At 40.8% G+C, this 14,875-nt stretch overlaps 1 protein-coding gene across 1 annotated transcript in view; it reads left to right on the top strand.

Moving 5' to 3' along the window:
* Positions 1 to 14,875, top strand: part of TTC27 (tetratricopeptide repeat domain 27) — a 393,959-nt gene that overhangs the window by 205,221 nt on the left and 173,863 nt on the right. The gene's annotated exons all lie outside the window — the stretch shown is intronic.

Genomic DNA, 14,875 nt, shown 5'->3' with positions numbered 1-14,875 from the left:
GTCTCTGAGGCATTATGGCGTTATTGTATTTAGATCTCTGTTAACTGTTTGTGAAGAGCAGCCAAGTGTGATTCCGGCTCTTCTTGATGGTTTTTTATCATTGGCCCATTGGTGGAGAAGGAGGTAGTGGCTCTCGCTCAGTAAGTGAAGTTGCAGGAGGTGTGTGTGTAGTTGTGTCTTATGGGGACTGTTGCTGTCTTCCACTCATTTAGACAAAAATTACAATTGGATAACCATAAAAAAACCAAAAGCACATGGACAAAAAATACACCATGTAATCACACAGGAACAGTAACCAAAAAAAGAAAAAAGGGAAAAAGTAGAAGAAAAAAACAAGAAAACCTGCAATATCTGGGGATAGGGCACTAATAGAAAAAAGGTAGAGAAGGAGAATAATGAAGGGAAAAAAATGGGAAAAATGCAAAAAGAAAAACAGGGAACAGGGTTAACCACGAAAAAAAGGGAAAAAGAAAAAAAAAAAAAAAAACCTTAAAAAAGAATAATTTTCAACCAGGAACAGGGAAAAGAAAAAGTGCTAAAAACTTGGACCTGAGAGGGGAAGATTAAGAATAATGGAAAAAAGGACAAAAGTATTATTAATAATAGCTGTTTTAAAACAGGCAAATACAAGCAAACTAATCACTAGAAGAAAGAAAGTGAAAAAAAAAAAATAAGAAAGGAGAAAAAAAAATTGGTGGATGATAGGGCAGGGCACCTAGGCTCCGTCTTAGCACACAGACTATGATCGAGTTCCTGTGGGTCCAGAAGGTAGGTAGGAGTGGGGGATGGCCACACCACCATTCACCAAGCGAGTGTGGGGTATAAAAGTAACAAGGGGAATGTCGTACCTTTTTAGTCTTGCAGGTCTGGAGTATCCTTGAGGTTGCTGGAAAGCAGAATGTGTTCTTAAGCCCCAGGAATCTGCTAGAGTGCTATCTCTTTAAATATCCAAAATAGTCAAGCAGCTTTTAAACATTCAAAATGGTGGTGTCCTCCGTACCGGCAAAAGTCCACAGCTCAGCCCGCCTTTCTCTTCACCTTCTCCGTTTATTCCCCAGCCACCAGAGCATTCCTCTGTGCAGTCCCTGGCTAGCAGGGCTGATTTTTAGGTCAATTCTTAGGTCCTACCACCACTTGGGAATCTCCAAGCCGTCTGTGCCGTGATGTTAGGATTGCGCAGGATCGCTGTCAGAGCGCAGCTCTGTCTGTCTCCTTTTTTGGTATTTTCACTCAAATTCTTCTGCTAGTTGGGGATTAGTCCACTTCTGTATCCTTCCCTTCAAGGCTCAGGGGTCCAGGATTATCTTCTGTGTCTGTGTTAATTGGTTTCCCTTTTCTTTGTTGAAGCAGGTCTGTGCAATCTTTCTGCCTCGTCCGCCATCTTACCGAAACTTAGCTCATTCTTTCTAACAGTATGTGACAGTATATAGCATTCTTGTTAAATGAAATGCTATAATTTATTTAACCAATTCCCTATTTTTGAAGGCCACCTTTAATTTAATACTTTAGTTTTTAAACTGCATATTAAAGAGTTCAGTGCTGTACAATAGTAAAATGTAGTCCATTTAGAAAGATCTCCAATGAAGGGTATAAATTTTCCACTAATTCTCAATACTTTTTATTTTTGCTATTATTCTAGTGTTTTCCGTTAAGACTTTAAATGATTATACTTTTTTGTATGTCTTTAAATACTTATACTTCTATTTCTCTATGCATCAACTTTAGATAGAAACTGTTGCCTCTATACTGTGAATGATGAGGAAGTCAGTGAACTTCTCATCAGTTGATTTTTAAATTGTCAGGGATTGTTAACTCTACCTTTTTTTTCTGTAATTTTTGACATCTGTGTTATCTTGTTTTTCTAGATTACTTTTTTTGATAACTTTTTCATATGAAGGGCATGAGTGGTAAAATATGAGTCTTTGTGAAAAGTATTTTCCATCATAATTTAATAGTTTGGATTTAGAGTTTTAGTTTCGGAATCATTTCCCTCAGGGCATTAAATGAGATCATTGCTTTAATATCTTCCAGAATCCTGAATTGCTGAGAATTATGGCAGTTTGATTCTTCTTCCATTTTAGGTTGTATTACTTTTCTTTTTGAAAATTAAAAAATTCTCTCTCCATTCTTGGAATTCTGAAGTCTCACAGGGATGTATCTAAATTTGAGCATGGATTCCAGAGACATACTGCTTCATTTCAGATTCCAGTTTGTGTCCTAGCTGCTTGTGCCATGGGCAAGTAACGTAAGCTTTCTGGGCCTCAGTTTCCTCATCTGTATAGTGAGATAATAAATGGAGTTGTCATGAGGGTTATATGAACTGACAGATATTTAGAACAGTGGCCCTCAGGTGGTAAATGCTTAATTGTTAGTTGTCAAAATTATTGTTATTCTTCATGTTGGAGTACTTACTGGGTTCTTTTAATGTGAACAGTTATGTCTCTGTGGTTAGGGAAGTTTTCTTTGATTTTACCTCTTCCTCCACTTTAAAAAAACAAACAAACAAAAAACCTCTTTCTCCATTGTTCAGTCTGCAGTTGGAACTTTGATAGACTGGTGTGAGACCTGGATCTACTATGACTCTTAACTTTTTTCCCATGCTTTCTGTCTCTTTATCTTTTTGCATAATGTTATTGTAGATTTCTTTAGCCTTTTCTTCTGTATTACTATTTTTGATCATTAGCCTCATTCCTGATATATTATTCAGTGCATCCATGTAATTTTTTATTTTGGTAATTATTTTTAATTTACAGGAAGTTTATGTTTTTCTAATTACTCTTTTTCTTAATACCCTTTTCTTGTTTTACAGGTGCATATATCATTCAGTTTATTTGCACATTGTTCATTGTTGTTGAATTCTGTCCCCTCAAGGGTGAATTGTTTTTTGAGTTCATCTGGGCCCTTCCATTTCATGATATTGCTTTTCCTTAAATGTTAAATGTTCCCAAAGTTGATTGTTTTGGTGACTAGCGTGTGTTTCCTCTGCAGTGATGTGGGTCTTACTGTCTTAGAGGCTTTTCTCTTGAATGGAGGGGCAGGTCTACTCACAGGCTTTTTTAGGGTTGGCAGGGCTCCTCCCTTTATACCTGAGCACTGAGCCCTGGATCTGAGGTGTTTCAGGGATACTTGGGCCTTCTTGCTGTTGTAATAACAGAGATGCTTCTCTTTTCAGATAGGTCCTGTATTTTCTGTTACTTTGTTCCCTTATTCCTTTACTTAGTATCAGATTTTTAAGGCCTGAGACAGTATCACTTAGATGGTGCAAACAGGCAGTTTGCTTGAGCCAGGAGGCAGGGTTGGTGGACCAAGTTCCCAAGTCAAGAGTTGAGGAACAAGGCCAAGGCATAGAGTCTCTGATGAGGAAGACTGTCTCATGTTGAATATCTGCTGCATCAGCCAGTGGTACTGAGTCACAGAAATCATAGCCTGGACTACTGGGTCATCCTTACCAGAGTGACCATCCAACAGGTGAGCTATGAGCAGGGCAATAAGCTAAACAGCTTATGAGGTATTCTTAAATCATCACACTCAGGGAGACTGCGAAAGATGCAGAAGGTCATTGTGGTTAGAAAAGGGACCTGTTCCTCAAGAAAATGGTAATGAAGAGGTCCAGCTGTACAGGATGACACCTCGTGGAGTGCCAGTGTCAGAAGCTTTCCTTTGACATTCTCACAGGTGCTCAGGATAGTATAGTAATAAGCCCATCTGCAACCTCCCATCTATTTTCCAAATAGTTACCATGAAGATAGTTTTCCCTCAGCAGACCCAGGCTTCTGATAAGTCTTGATGTCATTCTAAGTTTCGTGAAAGAAGACTGTCTGAAGTTCAGTTTTATTCCATAGCCAGTATGTGAATTATGCTATTTCAGGTTCTTCACCATTTCTCACGTAGACTTTTGCTAAACTCCTTACCTTTTCTCCCAACTATTGACCATATGTTTGTGGTCTGTTTCTGGACTCTATTCTACATGTCTCTGCATCATAGATGTGAGTCTATAGGTGTGTCTATAGATCACTTCCCCACGTTGGACCTTTCCATGTGTTTTTCATAACTTTACTTTAGCATTAGTGTCATGCCTAAGGCATTTGACTGCTAACCAGAAGGCTGGTGGTTCAAACCTACCAGCCACTCCTTGGAAGGAAGGTTGGACTACCTACTTGCATAGTGATACCACCTCGGAAACCCAAGAAGGGGTTGCTATGAGTTGGTTCTGACTCGATGGCACGTAAAAACAACAAATTACGTTTTAGAGCCCTAATGGCACAATGGTTAAGCACTCAACTGCTAACCTGAAAGTTGGCAGTTTGAACCCACCAGCTCCTCCGTGGGAGAAAGATGTGACGGTGTGCTTCCATAAAGATTTACAACCTTGGAAACCCTATTTTCAAAAAAAAAAAAAAAAAAAAAGCTCACTGCTGTTGAGTTGGTTCCGACTCATAACGATCCCTCCTTGGATTTCTGAGGTAGTATCTCTGTGGAAGTAGATTGCCCAGTCTTTCTTCCCAGGAGTGGCTGGTGGGTTTGAACTTCCAGCCTTCTGGTTAGCAGTCAAATGCCTTAGGCATGATGCCACCAGAATAGGAACTATAAGGCAGTTCTGTTCCGTCCTATAGGGTCGCTATGAGTTGAAATTCAACTGATCAGCAATGGGTTTTGTTTTGTTCTTTTAATTTTGTTTTACTTTATTTGGGAATTTTTCTGACTGCGCAGTCAGATGAGCTCCTTGAGGTGGTCAGGCTATATATTTTATTTATTTTTGTATACTCAGAATCAGCACTCAGGGAATGTTTACTGAATGAACATTGAATTCTACATTTATTAGCAGGACTAATTGAGAGTTAGCTAAATTAAAGATTATATCTTTCTGTGGCACTTCGTTAATGTGAAAGCTGTAGGGGCTGGCTTTTCTGATATCATTTCAGTCTAAGTCTGCAGTATAGTAATAAGACCAGTGCCAAAGCTAACAGGAACAGGGCCGTCACTATGATCACACTGAGATTAATGTAAAGTTCCCAGGGGATAGTAAGCCACAGTTTAGTCGGTTGTATTTTTTTGAAGGGAAGGAAAAAGAGATAAAGAAATGCCAGTTATTTCTTATTAGATTTCCTAAAAAAAGTGATGAATTACATACATAAGTTACTACCCTTTTAGATCACAAGAAAAAGTGATAAGAGACTGGGGTTCATGAATTAACTCCTTTATTAACAAGAAACGTGTTCACCCTGTATTTGTTAACATACCAGAAAACAAAGATTTTCTTCTGTATTACAGACTGGATATGTGTTCTCCATTAAGGACTTCTCTGCCATGTTTTAGTGTCCCAGAATATGCTCTTTTTGTTTTTTCATATATACTTCATAAAATTACATCCATTGTGTTATACTTGGTAGGCTTGGTAGTGACCTTGGTGTGTGACTTTTATGTTATTAGAGAACATAGTGGGACATACTGCTGACATTATGGAGCTACTGAAGAAGGAAGGGAGACACATGAAGCATTAGATCTAGTAATTTAAGATGACTGTGGCTCTACTGTGGTTTGCCTAATGAGCAAGTGGAATCTTTGGGTGGTGCAAATAATTAACACACTTAGCTGATAAACAAGAAGTATGAGATCACTACTGTAAAAAGTCAAGTCTGCTTCTGGAAACCCCATGGAGCATAGTTCTGTTTGGGCACATGGAGTCACCATGAATTGGAATTGGCTGGAGAGCAACTGGTTTAATGAGTAGGTATCTCTTATAAATTTGAGAAATTACATTTGATTTTCATACTGATTTTAAACATTCTTCCCCCAGTGTTTTTTTTTTTAACTTGTGATTTTGTTGAAATTTTACAGAGCTCATTTTTTTTTAACTTTTAATTACGATTTGAGTAAAAGCTTACAGAGCAAACTGGTTTTCCATTCAACAATTAATACACATTTTATTTCTTGACATTGATTACAATTCCCACAATGTAACAGCATTTTCCCCACTTCCTCCCTGTGTTTACCATTTTCATTCGTCTTCTTTCGGCTCCTTCCTGCATTCTGAGCTTTATCTCTGGGCAAATACCGCCTCTTTGATCGTGTATGGTTGATTATTGTAAGGAGTGTGTACCTCCTTGGTGTTATTGTTCACCTGCCTGTTGTTGAGCTGAAAGTTGAGCTGTAGGGGGTGAGTTCACTTCCAGTCTTGAGAGTTGTCTAAGGGCCGTACTCTCAAGGGTTCCACAAAACACTCACTGCCTTGGAGTTGTTTCCGACTCAGCAACCCCCATTAAGTTTCCGAGGCTGTAAATCTTTACGGAAGTAGATCGCCCCATCTTCCTTCTGTGGGGCAGCTGGTGCGTTTGAACCACTGACCTCCCGGTTAGCAGTAAAGTGCCTTATCCACTACGCCACAGAGCACAGTCTCTATCAAACCAGTATACATAATTTTGAGTTTTTCATTTTTCTTACACTTTATCTGGAACCTCCTATTGTGATCCCTGTCAGTGCAGTCAGCAGTGGTAGCTGAGTACCATCTAGTTCTGGTCTCAGAGTTGTGGAGGCTGGGTTTCACTTGGCCCATTAGTCCTTTGGACTGTTTCCTTGCTTCTTTGGTTTTCTTTACCCTTCTTTGCTCCAGACAGAGAGAGACCAATAGTTGCACCTTAGGTGGCCACTCACAAACTTTTAAGACCCCAGTTGCTAGTCAGCAGTTTAGGATATGGAACACAGATATGCCAGTTGACCTTGTTATCACCTGAGACTGATTGTAAACCCCTAGGCTCAGTGACTCATTCCCTCAAGGTATTTGGTTATGGCTAAGAAGTTGTCATAGCTTTGCCATGTGCTCTACTACGTTCATGGATATATTTGTAGCACATATAAATACATAGATAGAAATATCCTGTATCAAACCTATATATATTCACAAGTGTATTTCCATTTGCCTTTCTACACCTGTCCAGCTTGCATACATATCTATGTATCCATTCTTAGATTATTATTATTACTATTATTGTAGGGTTGGGTATGTAATAGTATTTCTCTCTTTTGCCTTTATCTCTTGTGCTCCTCCCAGTGTCTTCCTTTGCCTTGATCATTTTGTGCTGGCCTTCACCTTATGGTATATTGCCTTTCCCTTTACTGAGATTAATATGTGTCTACCCTTTATCCCTTCCTTCCTCTTACACCCCTTCAATGAATATTTCTTTGTGTAAATCTTAACTTGACTTTTTACAGTAGTGATCTTATAAAATATTTGCCTCTTTGCAATTGATTGATTTCACTTAGCATAATGTCCTCTAGGTTTACCCATGTTATGAAGTGTTCACAGATTCACCATTATTCTTTAACGTTGTGCAGTATTCCATTGTGTGTATGTACCATAGTTTGTTTATCCATTCATCTGTTGATGGGCACTTAGGTTGTTTCAATCTTTTTGTTAGTATGAATAATGCTGCGATGAACATAGAGGATGTGTTCCTGTCACGGCTCTTATTTCTCTAGAATATGTACCTAGTAGTGGGAATTCCTGATCATTTAGTATTTTTATTTCTAACTTTTAAAGGAAAGACCATACCATATGGATTTTCATCCTATTGCTGACAGTGTTGTACTTCAGAATAGATCTTGAAATCTTCTTTTTGACAATGAATATGACACTATTCCTCTTCAGTTTGTCGTTCCCAGCATAGTAGACCATATGATTTTCTGATTCATAATGGCCAATTGTAGTCCATTTCAGCTCACTATTACCTAGGATATCAGTTTGTATGCATTTCATTTCATTTTTGACAACTTCCAGATTTCCTAGATTTGTACTCATACGTTCCATGTTCTGAATATTAATGGTTGTTTGCAGCTGTTTTGTCATTTTGAGTCATGCCATATCAACAGCTGAAGCTCCTGAAAGCTTTATTCCTTCCACATCATCAGAGTTGACTTGCTTTTAGGAGATAGATCTTCCCTAGTCATGCCGTCCAAACCTGAGGGGCTCATCGTCTGTCATACTATCAGAAATGTTCCACTGCTGTTCACAAAGTTTTCACTGGCCAGTTGTTTGAAGTAGATGATCAGGTCCTTGTTCCTAGTGTGTCTTAGTCTGGAAGTTTGGCTGAAACACATCCAACATGGGTGACCCTGATGGTAACTAAAAAACCATTGACATAGTTTCCAGCATCACAGCCATATGCATGCCACCACAATACAACAAACTGACAGATGAGTGGTGACTTCTGTATATAAGGTGCTTATTATGAATGGATTGAGGTTTAGAGTTTTCCAAATCTTTTTATACTTCTGTTTCAATAACATAAGAACAGGTCTGTATCAGACCTGTTGGTAGTATCAGACCTGTTGGTAGATCCTGGTGGAACCCCTGAGACTATGACCCCTAGATGCCCTTCAGGTCTGGAATTGAACCCACTCCTGTGGCTTCCAGCCAAACAAAAGACGGGCATATGAGCTGAGTATTTACATTAGGTAGATACACTCCTTGGAGAGATCAATCATGGGAGAATAGAAGGGCTGTGTATGCACAGAGAGACAACTCAGGGCAGGAGTACATGGGAGGGAAGGACACAGGGAAGAGGTAATTATGGGGAGGAAGTGGAAGGGGAGCTGTTGCATTGTGGGAAATTTCAGTCAATGTTATGAGACAAAGTGTATGTGAGCTGCTGTATCGAAAGTGAATTTTCTCTGTAAACTTTCATCCAATCACAATTTAAAAAAAAATCAGAACAGATCTGTAAAAGGAATATTTTAGTTGTAATAGATCAAACTCACTGCCATCAAGTTGATTCCAACTCATAGTGACCCCCATTGGTTTTCCAAGGCTGTAAATCTTTTATGGAGGTAGATTACCTCATCTTCCTCCTATGGAGGAACTGGTGAGTTTGAAACATTGACCTTCTGGTTGGCAGCCAAATGCCTTACCAACTCTGCCACCAGAGCTCCTTTGTAATGGACAGAAACTCAATTTAAACTGACTGTAAACAAGGAAATTTACATTTACCAGCTATTGATAACTAGGAATGCTGGAAATTCCAGTCGTAGAGATAACTGGATTCAAGGAGTCATAAAGATCATTAAGTCTTTTTCATTGTTTTTTTCACTCTTACTCTCACATCTCTGCTGTTCTCTACTTGCTTCAGTATCAAAATGTAGCACCAGGTTTCATGTCCATAGACCTAACAGTCCAAGAGGAAGAGAGCTTATGTACTTGCTTGGCCAAGGTGAAGCTCCCTAACCCCTTGTGCGTTGCTTCTCTTGTCTGTAGAATGGGCATAGTGGCAGTGCCTACCTGATATAGATATCGTTGGATTAAATGAGTGAATGCCTGTACAGTGTTTGAAACAGTGTGTAGAACATAGTAAACCCTCAGTAAAGGCTGACTGTTGTTATTATTTTCACTTTATAGGATGAGAAACATGTTATCGTTGTTGTTATGTGCCTTCGCGTCAGACCCGATTCATAGCGATCCCTCCTTGGATTTCTGAGGCTATATCACTATGGAAGTAGATTGCCCAACCTTCCTTCCAAGGAGTGGCTGGTGGGTTTGAATTGCCAGCCTTCTAGTTAGCAGTCAAATGCCTTAGGCACTATGCTACCAGAGCACCTCTGCCCAATCCTTCATAACTCATTAAAAGCTATCATGTTGCCAAAAGGACATGGGCATAGCATCTTCCTCCAACCACCTGTAACTTCACAAGGGGGAGAAAGAATCACCATCAGCAGCTCAAGGCTTATTCCTGTAAGTTCAGACATGGTACCACCCTCCAGCCTTTTTATCAGCTCTGACACCAACTGTCCCTCCCATGTCACTCACTAACTTCTCTGCTGGATTTGGTAATTTGTTGCACTGACCACACAGAACTTGTGATTATGAGGGAAGTAACAGGTTACAATTTAGTTTCAGAAACAATCTCAGGTTCTGAGGACTCAATTCTCTGATCAGGCCTCTCTGGCTGTTGGCCTCTGGGCCTGGACTCTGCCCTGCTTGGGCAAGTGTTACAAAGGTCTTTTAGCTCTGAAGGTAGATGCACTTAGGAGTGTCGCACTCTACCAGCAAGCCTCCTGTCCAAAGGCACTCAGCTTTTTTGCCCCATAGGCCAGCAAGCCCGTTGCTCTGTCTCATGTCTCTTAGTTCCACTATAGCTGTCTCTCAGCCAGTCAGCTCTGCCAGGGAGGTGCAACACAGGAATCTCCAGTCCAAGGGTGCACTCCACTCCACCTCTAGCTCTTCTCTCTTGATGGCAGTGAGATACCCTCTTTTGCCTCTAGGAGGGCTCATTTTAAGCCTAGTGGAATGAAAAAACTAACCAATCCCCACATTAGGGTTCCATGTACCTTATTGGCATGGTCCCACTCCACAAAGTTGCCATGTACCTTATTTACGTTACTGACAAACTATCCAATCCCCTTGGTGGGCCATAATACCTTATGCACAATAACCTTTGCATAGTTCCACCCAGTAATCTGCTGGGAGTCACAAAGACCATGGCTAGGAGAGCCAAACCAGGTAAGTCACTGCACCACATACGTTTTTGTGTGCTGTTGATTCTGCCTTGTAGTGATGATTTAGGACAGAGCAGAACTGCCTCATAGGGTTTCCCAGGCTGAAATCTTTACAGAAACAGATCTCCATGTCTTTTCTCACACAGAGTGGCTGGTGGAGTCAAACCACTGACCTTTTTTGCTTAGCATCCAAGCATATAACCATTGCACAACAACATTTGGATCATTGTCTTCTGTAAGCTGGATCGTGCCATTCAGCTTTTTAAATATCTGAGGTATTGAGAAAGTATCTTCTACTCTAGCTCTTTTCTTGTCTTGCATTAATAACCATGCGCAGCATCTGAATGTTATTTAAAAGTGTATTGGGATAGACTCAGGTGACTGTAGCTGTTTTTACATAATAGAGAGTGTGTTGGAATAATTATAGTTCCTTCTGTTTTCTAAGCACTCTTTATATGCCCAATACTAAGTTTTCCCGGTAAGTAGGCATTATCTGCATTTTTTCACTGATGAAAAAACTGAGTGAAAGATAATTTAAGTGAATTAGTCAAGGTCTTATAGCTGAGCTAGCATTCAAACCAGATTTACCTTATTTTGGAGTTCATACCTTGTCCACTATGCTATACTCCTCTAGGGAAGCAAAGAGAACTGGCTTTAGAAAGAAAAGAAGTAAAGACTTCTGGTAAGATGGTGGAATAGACAGACAAGCTACACAGACCCTCTTCAACAAAGAAATGAGAAACCAATTGACAGAGATAATAGAAGATAATCCTGGAGCCCTGAGCTTTGAAAGGAAGTATACAGAAGCGGATGAGGCACCAACTAGTGGAAAAACCTGCATGCCAGCAGGACCTGAGGATAGGCTCTGTTTGCCAAGGATGGCAGGGACATACCGGGAGGCTGACAACGGGAAAGGAGACAGGTGGTGAGTATGTAAGTGCTGCCAACTAGCAAACAGAGGAGTACAACCCTGCTTACTTAGATAACATCCAAACAAAACAAAGAAAATCAAAATGTTGGGCAAATCACTCTAGCATACAATCACCAATTAAATATAAACACAAAAATGTCACAATGTCTCAGGGACAGCAGAGTATCACAGTCTACACAAAGAAGCAAGATAAAGCAGGAGAAATAAGGGAGCAGGATACAGACCTAAAACACATCCCTGAGGAAGATGCAGCATTGGAACTCCCTGACAAGGAATTCAAAAGAGTTATATATAGGTACCTTCAATGGATTAAGAGGAGAACACTGACAAAATTGAGGAAAACACAGAGAAGACACTAGAACAATTTCAAAAGACAATACAAGAAAGAAAAGAAGATATCAGTAGAAGACTTGGCATGTGGAAGAAAGGGGTTGGATGAGCATAGACAGGAAAAAGTTAGTAGAAGCATTTTGTGAGAAAGGATTGGGTTGCGGAACTCAGTGTTTCATGGCCTGAAATGTAGGTGGGAAGGGAAGGAAATGATGCATACAATATCAGGATTTAGTACTCTGTGGGGAAAGAACAAGCATATGGATGAGTGAAATTGGCTTCTTAGAAGGCCAAGAAGGAGGTGACCAAAGGTATGCCAATAGTCTCTATCCAGAATATGATTTCATAATAATGTTGTTAGGTGCTGTCATGTCAGTGCTGACTCACAGTCACCCTTTGTACAACAGCATGAGACGCTGCCAGGTCCTATGCCAGCCTCACAATCCTTGCTATGTGTTCTGGTTATCTAGTACAATCTGACAAGAATATACCACAAATGGCATGGCATAAACAAACAGGAGTTTATTCTTACAATTTGGAGGCTTTAAGTCCAAGTTCAAAGTGCCAGGCTGTAGGGGCTGGGTGAAAGCCCCTCAACCTTGGGGTCTAGCTCTGCTTCTTGCTCCTGGCCCACTGGGGCTAGAGGCATTTCTTCACTCAGACAGCTGCAGGCTGCTGAGGCTTCTGAGAAGCCCCAGATTGACAAGTAAAAAGGCACAGTCCCGATGTTACCAAACCAAACGGCAGGCCATTAACTTAAGTCCATTGTAAGTCCCAAGGTCAGCAGAGCAGCAGGCTGCTGAGCAGTGATATGGCTACATGCAGGGTCCAAGCGTGCCATAGGCTAGAGACCATTCCCAAGTCTTCTCCTTAAATAGTGGAAGCAGACCATATCCCTAATGCAGCTACTCAGCTGCTTGTGGTAGATCCCACCATGGAGTTGATTGCCAGTCTCATCATGCAGATTACTACCACCAGCTGCCCAGCCACTCAACCAGGCCCAGCTAAGTTGATACACAAACATAACCATCACACTATGCTTCAACCCATTGTTTCAGCCACTGTCAGTCCATCTTGCTGAGTTCTTCCCATTTTTCACTGACCCACTATTTTACCAAGCATGTTATCCTTCTCTAGGGAATGGTCTCTTCTGACAACATGACCAAAGTAGGTGAGACAAAGCTTGGCTGTTGTCACTTCCAAAGAGCATTCTGGCTGCACTTCATCCAGGACATATTTGATCGTTCTGGCAGTCTATGATATTTTCAGTCATCTTTGCCAGCACCACAATTCAAAGGCATCATTTATTCTTCGGTCTTCCTTATTCATTGTCTAGCTTTCACATGCATGTGAGGTGATTGAAATTACCATGGCTTGGGTTAGGTACACCTTAGTCTTATAAGTGGCATCTTTGTTCTTTAACACTTTAAAGAGGATTTTTTGCAGAAGATTTGCCCAGTGCAGTATGACTTCTGATTTCTTCATTGCTGCTTCCACAGATATTGACTGTGGATTCAAGTAAAATTAAATCTTTGAAAACTTCAGTCTTCTCCATTTATGATGTCGTGATGACTTTTATTTCCTTTATGTTGAAGTGTAATCCATGCTAAAGAGTATAGTCTTTGATCATCATCAGTAAGTGCTTCAAGTAATCTTCACTTTCAGCAAGCCAGGTTGTATCATCTGCATGTCGCAGGATGTGTTAATGAGTCTTGCTCCAAACCTGATTGGAGGTATCATGGTACTAGGTTGGTAAAAAATAATAAAATAACTGGTTGAGAGATACGTGGGATAAAAGGGTGGGACAAAGTGATATTCAATATATAACATAAAATAAACTTTTATTCATAATAAAAAAATGAAAAATGAAAGGTAAAAAATTAAAGAAAAGTGAAAAATCATCATAACTGATTATCATTGAGCCAATTCATAGTGACCCTCTAGGACAGAGTAGAACTGTCCCATAGGGTTTCCCAGAAGAAAATCATTTCATCTTTCTACCACAGAGTGGCTGGTATGTTCAAATTGTGGTCTTTTAGTTGCAGCTGAGCACTTAACCACTGTGCCACCAGAGCTTCAGTAATGGCTAAGGAGCTGGTTTATGAGATAAGAGTAAAGTACACCCACTAAAGCATGTTTCCAAAAGCTCTCAATAACAAATACCGTCAAATTCCAAGGAGGAATCTGAAGAAAAAAGTTTTTTGGACAGAGTCAGATTGTTGATTGAATGGATGCTTTAGTTTTCCCTGAGAGAGCACGATATGTACATCTTAATACCCTTCGGTCAGCATTTTCCAAAACCTTGCCTGAACATATAAACTACCTCCCAGGGTAGTTGTTGGAAATACAGATCTTCATGTAAAGGGTAGCCCTCAGAGGTCAGGGCTTGGTCCCATGACTGTTATGATCAGGGCAGTTCAGGAAAGATTGTCTTAAGCAGAGCCATCCTGGTAATCTTTAACATCTCCAGATGTTTTTCTGTCTGGTGCCCAAGTACGTACAGAATGGAAGATTAAAAGAGCGTTCACCAAGGTCTGGAGGATAGTGCTATGATTGAACTGTACCTGATTGCCAGAAGGAACCTTAGAGGGTAATGTTAATAACTAAGGTGGAAACTAGGGCCAGTTAGGAGAGGAAACTCAGGCCCACCCAGAGTAGCAGGCCGGAAGAGCAGGAGAGAGGGAATAAAAGCCAGGAACTCGGGCAGAAGAGCAGTCAGCCCCAGGGTTACAGGTGAGGAGAGACAACTCAGGGACGCCCAAGGTGGCAGGTGGAAAGAGCAGGAGAAAGGAGATTAAAAGCCAGGAAGCCAGAGAGAAGAGCAATCAGCCAAAGGGATTAGGTGAGGAGAGGCAACTCAGGCCCACCCAGAGTAGCAAGCCGGAAGAACAGGTTTCTCCTGTTGTGGACCCTTCCAGCAAGGATAACATGCTTGGTAAAATAGTGGGTCAGTGAATATCAGGGGATAAAAGCCAGGAACCCGGACAGAGGAGCAGTCAGCCCCAGGGACAACTCAGGGACGCCCAAAGCAGCAGGCCAGAAGAGCAGGAGAAAGGGGATTAAAAGCCAGGAAGCCAGACAGAGGTACAGTCAGGCACAGGGACCCTGGTGGGGGTGATACAAGAGGTC

The sequence above is a fragment of the Orycteropus afer genome, unplaced genomic scaffold (assembly GCF_000298275.1).
Source record: "Orycteropus afer afer isolate SDZICR_OR568_19922 unplaced genomic scaffold, OryAfe1.0 scaffold00054, whole genome shotgun sequence".
NCBI classification, from domain to species: domain Eukaryota; kingdom Metazoa; phylum Chordata; class Mammalia; order Tubulidentata; family Orycteropodidae; genus Orycteropus; species Orycteropus afer.
Note: the sequence above shows the minus strand (reverse complement) of the source record. Positions and strands in the feature narration are given on the sequence as shown.